The following is an 8,991-nucleotide window of genomic DNA, read 5'->3' as shown; positions in this document are numbered from 1 at the left end:
TTAAACCCAAGCGGGGCGGAGCGGGGAGGTGGGGAGGGAGCGGCGCTGGCGGCACCCATCCCCGAGCGGCGAGCCCCCCGCCTCATTGGCCCTGCCGACTTGCCCCGCCCCCTGAGGGTGGGGCCACCTCTCCAGGTCCGCCCCCGCCCCGCCTCCCGGCCCCCTGCCCACCCTCCACAGGTAAGAGCTCACCTGATGTAGTGCTTGTCGGGGGACTGGGAGGCTGAAGGATCCGGGGATTGGAGAGGCAAGGATGGGGATACGAAGCGATAACCAGGGAGTTTTGCCTCTCCGGGCGGGGTGGATGTACCCGAAGGAAGGGGTCGGGGCGTAAAAGGAGAGAGGAGCCTGGAGTCTGAGAAGTCGTGTCTCATCCACTCTCCATCCGGTCGGTGCGGGCACCTCTGCCCCAGCTCCACGACACTGAAGGAGGGCCGGCTGTGGACACAGGAAAAATGCCAAGGGTGTCCTGGGATGGGGATACTCATGGTCAGAGCGGAAGCGGGATAAGGGAGCCCAGTTTCTAAACTAGAGTCTGTCGGGGAGGAGGCCTCACTGAGCATTAGTTGATGTTCATGGAACAAAAATCTAGGTTCTCTGGTCAGTGGGGCAGGCAGAGACTGGGACGGGGTGGAAAGGAACTTACTTTCCGAAGTGCATAGACCCCAGAACTTCTGTCAGACAGGATGGATATGTTCGGTGTTGGGTCATAACGCTCTGCCTTGCTTATTCTTTTTTTTTTTTTTTTTTAAAGTCTAACCCCAATTCCTGCGGTGAAAGTGCAGTGGCCAAGGCAGTAGGTGGCTCCCATCTGGGAGGGAGACACACAACAAATTGCCCCGTCAAGGTTTAATATGTTTTTGAGAGTATTGAATACTGGGTCAAATCGAGCAAAACAAAACATAACTCACACTGAATGTCAAGATCTGAATGTAAAGTTTCCAAAAAATCATCCATGTATGCAGAACATCAGGTGACAGCGACCTTGGCTTTGTGAACACAAAGGCGCTGGGAGACTGGGGGAAGATGGGAGCTGCCACATTAACATATTAACAGCTGCCATATTAATGGCTATAGTGAGCTTCTCTGAGCTCAGTTTCCCTGTTCAATAAGGGCAGCGGTTAACCGACGATCTTGAACAACTCTGCCAGAGATATCGCATCTCACAGTTCTGTGTATTGAGGCATACAGTCCAGGGTGGAGGGCAGAGACCTGAATTCAATCATGGAAATTATAAACCTCAGATATGAAATGGGGACGATAATAAATAGCTTACAGGATTTTTGTGCCAATAAGAGTGATGCCATGGGAATTCCCTGAAGGCCCAGTGGTTAGGATTTCTCACTTTGACTGCCAAGAGCGCAGCTTCAATCCCTGGTGGGGGAACTAAGATCCTGTAAGCAGTGTGGCGTGGCCAAAAAAGCAAAACAAAAAAAGTGATGCCAAATGCCCAACAGGTGCTGGCACTCAATATCAGGGGTTGTTAAAACTGTAGACAAGCTGTGCTGCTTTGCCGCCTGGGTGGGAGCGGGCTAATAGCATCTGCCGATTCTCTGCTGCAAACATTGCCACCGTGGGTGATTTCAAGTTACTGATGTGGCATCATCCTTGATCTAAGGAGTTAGGGAGAGATTTGCTCAGGTGGCTGTGCAAACCAGTTGGAACTGGCTCCAGCATACCACTGGTAAGACCTTGAATCAGGCTCAACGAAGCTCAAGCTGGACCAGTGTGAGTCAGAGAGGACGAAGGACCCCCACCAGGCTCCAACCACCCCAGTGGGCACCTGAGTTCAGGCAGATGAGGGAGCTGCCCCAGCTGCCCCTCCTGTCCTTATGCCCATGGGCCCCTGCCATATATACACAAGCACACACAAGCAGGCAATTGCCTGGAGCAAGGGTGGGGTGAGGCATACTCTCCCAAAGTGACACATTTTCAATGTTTCAGAAAAGTTATCTGTTGACAGTTAAGGCTGTAAGGCAGGGAAATTGGAGAAAACACTAAAGATTCAGCAAGGACATCAGTGACTGGATGTTGAGATACACATGGAAATATCCAGAAAGAAGTTCTCTTTTTTTTAAAACATTTTATTGAAGTATAGTTGATTTACAATGTTGTATTAATTTCTACTGCACAGCAAAGTAATTCAGTTCTAGATACATGTACATTCTTTTTCATATTCTTTCCATGATGGTTTTTCACAGGATACTGAATATAGTTCCCTGTACTATACGTGCATGCTAAGTCACTTCAGTCATGTCTGATTCTTTGCAACCCTATGGACTGTAGACTGCCAGGCTCCTCTGTCCATGAGATTCTCCAGGCAAGAATATTGGAGTAGGTTGTCATTTCCTTCTCCAAGGGATCTTCCCAACTCAGGGATCAAAATCAAGTCTCCTGTCTCCTGCATTGGCAGGTGAGTCCTTTACTACTAATGCCATCTGGGAAGCCCATCTGTACTAATCAGCAGGACCTTGTTTATCCATTCTGTATGTCATACTTTGCATCTGCTAATCCCAGACTCAGAAGAAAATTCTTGAGCCTCCACCAGTCAGTGCTTAGGATGCCATCCTTGGGCCCAGCACATGTCTCACTGAAGTCTCAGGCCTCCTGTGAGGTTAGCGAGCCATCATTATACCCATCGCACAGATGAGTTAACCGAGGCTCGGGAAACTTGAGTAGCTGCTGCATGTGACCCCGCTGTAAGTAGTGGAAGCAAGAGTTAAGGCCAGCCTAGTGGGACTGTCGCGCTGGTTGTGGCTCATGACTGGTCACAGCTGGCTGAGGGCCACCCAGACACCCTGACTCACAGGGGCTTTGGCTTTGGCATAATTCATCCTTACAGAGTATTACGGGGCTCTAGTCTGGAGGAGGAGATGGCAGTGAAAACGGATCATCTCCACAGTTGGGATACTGTGGGACCCCTGAGGAAGGACACGAGGGGCAGCCCTCGGGACTTAGAGCCTTGACCATAATGATTCGTTCCTCCCACCTCTGCCCTGGGAGCTCCTCAAGGCAGGGGGCAGGTGGAGGCCCTGAGTTTTCTTTCTTTCTATATCTCCAGGGCCTGGCACAGGGCCCAGCATATAGTAGGTGCTCAGGTAATATGTGTTGCTGCCAGCTTGTAACTCGGGTCTGTTGGCCTTTTTATGGGACTGCAGAGATAGAAATAATAGATTGTGTTATTCTGACACAATGCATGTTCACAGACACACTCCTTCCCATAGCCAGACACATGCCCAATAATGCACGCACACACACACACACACACACACACACACACCCCTTGACACTCTACAACTCAAATCCAGGCATTCAGTGACACACAGACTCCCCCCACACCTCCCCCATGGCTGTCTAAATTCCTAGGCAGACCCACAGCTGCTCCCGGACCTGCACGTTCACACAGGTATGCAAGAGGAGCATTCTTAGACATCCACGTGCAGCTACCTGTCTCCATGAGCCAGCCCAAGGCAAACACGGCTTAGGGATGCAGTTCTCCTGCCCTCCCCCCTGGCTACCCCCTCGCCGCCCGACCCACCCCGCACACGCACGCGCACATGCGCACACACTGTGGCGATCACAAATGAGTGATCCGAAGGACTTGCGGAGGCTGTATCCAATCCAGCTCCACATCTCTTCATCCTCCCCCGAACCCTGCCCCCAGACCAGGCCACCCTTCCTGAAGCAAATCCCCAGGAGCCATTCAGCCTTGTCTGGCCCCAGGTCCCTAGGGCTCCCAAGTCAAGCCCAGGGCCCCAGGCAGAGGCCAGCACTCACACAATCCTCTGAGTTCACCACCTGGCTGTGAGCAAGTGGAAGTGAGGAATTCCAGGCTGGCTATCTCCCTCTGATCACCCTCAGGGCTGCACTGGAAATGGACTCGACCCAACAGGAAGTGGGGCAGGTGATGCCTGGGGGCTCCAAGGGAAGGCACCTGTGCCCAGGCCGAGCCCGAGGCATGAGGCATGGCTGCTCAGGAGAGCTGGTCCCAGGGAGGACTCAACAAAACTGGTGTGGGAGTGCTCCCTTGTCCCTCTGCCTGGGCTCCCCCACTCCCTGTGACCCAGCCTTCTTGGCTACGGTCTTTCTGTAAATAGATCTATTCTGACCACTCCCATCCGTCCTATCCGTGCTCTTCTGAACTGGCCTTAACTCTCACTCTCTCTCTGATTTGGCTCCAGGGTGCCGTGAGTTATCACATTGGGCATCACTGTCCCCACTCCACAGGAAGGACACTGAAGTTTAGACAGGTAGGTAATTTCCTCAACATCATGGAATTCACTGGTACTTGGTGGCATATACTTGGCCTTTTCAGAGCATCAGACCAAACTAGGACGGACGCTCACCGGGGAAAGTGGGTCACAGAATCTCACACAGGGGGGACTTACAGCTATGCGTGAAAACAACAGAAAAGATGGGAGAGAAACATATCAAAATATGTATTAAAAGGTGAGTGCCTTGCAGGCTTCTCTGGTGGCTCAGTGGTAAAGAATTCGCCTGCCAGTGCAGGAAATGTGGGTTCAGTACTTGGTCCAGGAAGACCCCACGTGCCGTGGAGCAACTAAGTCTGTGCATCACAACTATGGAAGCCTGTGTGCCCTAAAACCCAGCTCCACAGCAAGAGAAGCCGCCACCCTGAGAAGCCTGCTGCAGCTAGACAGTAGCCCCCACTGGCGGCAACTAGAGCAAAGCCTGTGCGGCAGTGCAGACCCAGCACGGCCAGAAAGGAAAAGTGGGTGCCTTGGGCCATTCAGTCCAAAACAGAGATCATGATTATTATTTTAAGAATGAGTGCTTTGGAGGTTTTGAGGGTGTGTTAAAAATGTTTTTATCTTCTTTGAATCTTCTAATTTAACATTTATAATGAAAAAAATTTTTCTTCAAAGGGAGAGGCAACAAGGACACAAGAAAAAATCTCTAATGGTAAAACTTTAAGCCTTGGCAGGGAAGATATTTGGGAGAAAACAAGGGATGTATTCCTGGACATCTCCTATGTCATCCATCCACCTATTTTTCTATAGGAAGGACTCCGGTCCTCTATGGGGAGCTCCCCTTTCAGCTGGCAGAGCACACCCATCCATGGCAATTCCAGTTCGAAACCTTCTTGTCTCTGTTCCTCCCTCCCTTTCTTGTCTTCTCTGCTCCAGAACAATGCTCTGGGTGAAGGCTGTGTTGTATGGAAGGTGATACGATGTTTCCTTATCCCTTGCCTGCCTCAGCCCTTCTCCAGCCCGAAGGTGTTTGAGCTTAGCCAAGGGAGGCTGAACACAGAGGTAGATAGAGAAATGGCAGTGTGGATAGACAATTCCAGTTTCAAAGAGCCTGCTCCATTGTCCACATAAATCAACTCAGAATTGTCAGGTGACACATATGCCTGTGCGCTGCCTGGGCAGTGGGGTCACCATGAGTATACACACCCACCCTCTGGGTTCCCACTTCTAAAAACATTAAAACACAGTGAGATGACAGGACAAGCAGCACTGAGCAGGGCCACCCCACGGGCCAAGCAATAATGAAAGACGCGACTTTCACGTATCTTGTAACAGAAAAGTGTTCCGGACACACCACAACCACTAGCACGGTTCAAAAGAAAGAACACAAAGAAGGAAGAATAGGAAGAAGACAAGAAGAATAACTTTCTTAGAAAACATAAGAATCATCCAGAATTGACTATCAACAACATTCTAAAGATTGGATTCTGAACAGAGGCACACTTGGCGTATTCTTGTTAGCATGTTTCCATCTGAGTAACTTCTTGCTCCAGAAAGTGAAGGGTAAGAGGAAAGGGTTCCCATTTTGAAGTACAGAATACTCAGCTGGTGCCTGGGGGAATGCAGTCCCTTGCACAGTTCTAGATGGTGCCCACTTCCTCCTGGTCACATTTGCACAATCATAGGCACAGGTAGGAAGTGCTCGTTAACAAAGTCTTGACTAGGAGATAACTGGACCATAGCATGTTTTCCTAAAGTTGATATGTAGTTCAGTGGCCCAGAAAGCTGTCTTTCTTAAACTGGGGAGAGACTCAAGTCTTTGTTTACCTCTGGGAAATAGTAAGCTCAGGCTTAACTACACACACACACACACACACACACACACAATGACTAATTCAATTTTACTACAAAATTTCCTTTTCATAGAAAGCATGATTATATACTATACAATTTAACAAATTTTGAGCATCTGGGAGTAAGAGATGATGAACTAGGTCCTGTCCCTGAGAAGCGCAGTTTGTTTGGAAAGACATGTACGTAAACACATATAACATTTTGACATTTCTATATAAGTATAAACTGGATATTGGGTACTTACTACATGCCAAGCATTGGTCTAAGTCCTAGAGGCATATCAGCTCATTTCATCCTCACATCATTTTATAGATGAAGAAATGGAGGCACAGAGAGGGTAAGTAACTGCTCAGCTAGTAAACTTGGGATTAGAACCCAAGGAGCAGGTATATGTTTCATCACTGAGCTGCAGTAAAGAGAAGAAAGTGATGGGAATTCTCTAGTTATCCAGGGGTTAAGGCTCTGTGATTTCACTGATGAGGGCCTGGGTTCAATAACTGGTCAGGGAATTAAGATCCGCATGAGAGGACAATCCATTCACTGTTCCAGGGAAGGTGTGTCTGGGGCAATACTGAGATGCAGTAATAATTGAGCTGGATTTTGCAGAGTGACTCTCTTCAATCCATCTTTCTTCACATTCCAAATGGCACAATTGATTCTAATAAATGTTTGAGAAGGAATCAAGTGTTACCACCATTTGTTGGTATAATCCTAACAGATGAGCCCATGGAGCATCCCTTTGCTATACTGAGCTCACCTTTGGAGTGAGAAGTAGCTTGACAGGGTGTTGGGTACTTTCGAATAGGAAATGCTTTTGAGACTTGCTGAACCTTGCTGCTTTATGTTATTGACTCTGGAATCTCATTTTTAGCCTCCAGCTCCGATGAAACGGTCCACCTCCACCTCTCCCTCTTGGATTTCGCACCCTGGTTGTGCCTGCATTTCTCTTGACCAGGCTTTGCGTCTACCTGCATGTAATACCACATGTCTCCAAGAGGGGGTTGCTGACAGCAAAGGGATGGGATGTAGTTGAATGGAAAGATCCCTGGGTTCTAAGTTAACCTTGTCCTTGGTTTCCTCTGTGACCTTGGTTTCCTCATCCATAAAATAAATATACTACTTCTGTCTGTCTTCTTCACACAACAGTGGGCAGAAATGTGAGGATGAAAATGAATATAGCAGAAGAGGCAGCTCCTGTCACTTTCACACAGCTCTTGTCTGTTTAGCCACTAAGTCATGTCTGACTCTTTACAACCCCATGGACTGCAGCACGCCAGGCTTCCCTGTTCTTCACCATCCCCCAGAGTTTGCTCAAACTCATGTCCATCAAGTCGATGATGTCATCCAACCATCTCATCCTCTTCTCCTTCTGCCCCCTTCTCCTCTTGTCATCAATCTTTCCCAGCATTAGGGTCTTTTCCAGTAAGTCGGCTTTTGGCATCAGGTGGCCAAAGTATTGGAGCTCAGCATCAGTCTTTCCAATGAATATTCAGGGGTGATTTCCTTTATATTGACTGGTTTGATCTCCTTGTTGTCCAAGGGGCTCTCAAGAGTCTTCTCCAGCATCACAGTTCAAAAGCATCTGTTCTTCAGCACTCAGCCTTCATTATGGTCCCACTCTCACACCCATACATGACTACAGGAAAGACCATAGCTCCTGTCTAGATGGTTTCAAAACCCCAATCATTCCACAGCTACCTGTCAAGTGTCACTCATTGTTCCAGGTGTCATACAGCACCCAGAAGTCATTTCTACCTTTGTACAAAAAGACTTTGAGTAAAAGTTTGAAGCAAAGTGTAACCCTGACGGTGAGCAAGGAGGCTCTGGCTCTCCTTGGTGGGCAGTAAAAGTCACATCCCCTGTCCTGGGGAAGATAACGGGGTGTGAAATGGCAGGACTCATCCTGGACACCTACTATGTATGGTTGGAAACCTCTCCCACCCAGTAACTCATCTCTTCCTCACATAACCCGGAAAACGGAGGCACAGAGAAGGGAAGTGGCCTGCCCCCAAATCTGGATTCCAGGAACCTCCTCCACCAGTTCATCCCAGAAAGTGGGGTGGGAAAGGGCAGGGCAGGAAGAGGAGTGACCGGAGCTGACTGGGAAGGACAGAAAAGGAAGGCCAGTCGTACGGAGCAGAGGGCGGCCGCGGCGGCCAGCCTTCTGCAGGAGCGCCCCCTGCTGGTCACCGGCGCAGCCGGTCGCGGAGGCTGCGGGTGCAAGAGGCTGTTCAGCTCTGGCGGGCTGTTTTCTCTCCCCAGAGTAGAGCAGGGAGGGCCCAGGGGAGTCGCCCCCACCTCCTCACTTAACACATGGCAAGTGCAAAGCTCAGAGGAGAAGTGACTTGCTCAAGGGCTCTCAGCGAGCCAGCAGGATGTGGGTTTCTTAGACGCTCCGCCTGACACCGCAGACACATCCATCTCCCCTCTCCTCCTGTTCCGCCTTCCTGAGCCCAGAGGGCCCCTTCCTCAGTGCACTGCGCCTGGCCAGCCCCGATTCCTCTTCTCTAGTCCCCATCTGTTCCACAAGTTCATCTCCTCCAGGAATCCTCCCGGACTGCAGCCCTGGAGACCTCTCTTCTCCAAAGCCGTGTTATCTCCAGGATCGCGAGTTTAAATGACTTTCAATTCGGAGACATGGCTTTGTTAGCCCATGGGAACCACGGATGAGGCTTCCTTCCTTTGGAATTCTCCACTCACCCACGCAGCCGCTCCCCACCCAGAGGTGCCTGGTGTAGGGCTCACCTCGCCGAGTGATAAATGTTTTTTTTTTTTTCTTCTTTCCGTTACAAAGCAGTCCAGCAGTGTCTGTGGCCCTAGACAGCCAGGATGTCTGTGCCCACATTGGAGCTCTCTTTCTGAGCCAGTGACCTTGGTTAGGTCACTTAAAATCTCTCAGAGCTCTCATTTTCCCAACTGTAAAATC

General features: G+C 49.8%; 1 long non-coding RNA gene across 1 annotated transcript; it reads left to right on the top strand.

Moving 5' to 3' along the window:
• The first annotated feature begins 2,227 nt into the window (after positions 1-2,227).
• On the top strand, positions 2,228-7,182 carry LOC129651173 (uncharacterized). Its single transcript, XR_008714059.1, has 3 exons — positions 2,228-2,413; positions 4,182-4,250; positions 6,937-7,182. It is a non-coding gene; the product is annotated as an uncharacterized LOC129651173 (long non-coding RNA).
• The last annotated feature ends 1,809 nt before the right edge of the window (positions 7,183-8,991 follow it).

The sequence above is a fragment of the Bubalus kerabau genome, chromosome 4 (assembly GCF_029407905.1).
Source record: "Bubalus kerabau isolate K-KA32 ecotype Philippines breed swamp buffalo chromosome 4, PCC_UOA_SB_1v2, whole genome shotgun sequence".
NCBI classification, from domain to species: Eukaryota; Metazoa; Chordata; class Mammalia; order Artiodactyla; family Bovidae; genus Bubalus; species Bubalus kerabau.
Note: the sequence above shows the minus strand (reverse complement) of the source record. Positions and strands in the feature narration are given on the sequence as shown.